The following is a 1033-nucleotide window of genomic DNA, read 5'->3' as shown; positions in this document are numbered from 1 at the left end:
AGTGGTGTGTTGCTTTTTTTTCTTTGGGATGATAGCTTTGAAGATATGTTCTGATGGTGGTGAGAGTGGAGCAGGACTGTCTCCGTGGCGCAATTGGCTTGCGCGATCGGCTGTTAACCGAAAGGTTGGAGGTTCGAGCCCACCCGGTGGTGGTGCGGCGCTTTTTTTTTGGGCTGATAGCTTTGAAGATATGTTCTGATGGCGGTGAGAGTGGAGCACGACTGTCTCCACGGCGCAATTGGCTAGCGCGATCGGCTGTTGACCGAAAGGTTGGAGGTTCGAGCCCACCAGGTGGTGGTGCGACGCTTTTTTTCTTTGGGCTGATAGCTCCGAAGAAATGTTCTGACGGTGGGGAGAGTGGAGCACCACTGTCTCCGTGGCGCAATTGGCTAGTGCGATCGGCTGTTAACCGAAAGGTTGGAGGTTGGAGCCCTCCCGGGAGTGGTGTGTTGCTTTTTTTTCTTTAAGCTGATAGCTTTGAAGTTATGTTCTGGTGGTGGTGAGAGTGGAGCAGGACTGTCTCCGTGGCGCAATTGGGTAGCGCGTTCGGTCGTTAACCGAAAGGTTGGTGGTTCGAGCCCACCCGGTGGTGGTGCGGCGCTTTTTTTTCTATGGGCTGATAGCTTTGAAGATATGTTCTGATGGTGGTGAGAGTGGAGCAGGACTGTCTCCATTGCGCAATTGGCTAGCACGATCGGCTGTTAACCGAAAGGTTGGAGTTTCGAGCCCTCCCGGAAGTGGTGTGTTGCTTTTTATTTGCGCTGATAGCTTTGAAGATATGTTCTGATGGTGGTGAGAGTGGAGCACGACTGTCTCCGTGGCGCGATCGGCTAGCGCAATCGTCTGTTAACCGAAAGGTTGGAGGTTCGAGCCCACCCGGTGGTGGTGCGGCGCTCTTCTTTCTATAGGCAGAAAAAGCTATAGGCAGCTTTGAAGATATGCTCTGATGGTGGTGAGAGTGGAGCACGACTGTCTCCGTGGCGCAATTGGCTAGCGCGATCGGCTGTTAACTGAAAGGTTGGAGGTTCGAGCC

The 1033-nt window shown here is 53.3% G+C and overlaps 1 non-coding gene across 1 annotated transcript; it reads left to right on the top strand.

Moving 5' to 3' along the window:
- Positions 1-518: 518 nt before the first annotated feature.
- Positions 519-592, top strand: TRNAN-GUU (transfer RNA asparagine (anticodon GUU)). Its single transcript has one exon. It is a non-coding gene; the product is annotated as a tRNA-Asn (tRNA).
- Positions 593-1033: the final 441 nt, after the last annotated feature.

This window comes from Rhipicephalus microplus, chromosome 9 (assembly GCF_043290135.1).
Source record: "Rhipicephalus microplus isolate Deutch F79 chromosome 9, USDA_Rmic, whole genome shotgun sequence".
Lineage (NCBI taxonomy): Eukaryota > Metazoa > Arthropoda > Arachnida > Ixodida > Ixodidae > Rhipicephalus > Rhipicephalus microplus.
The sequence above is the reverse complement of the archived record's forward strand: the minus strand, read 5'-3'. Positions and strand labels throughout refer to the sequence as shown.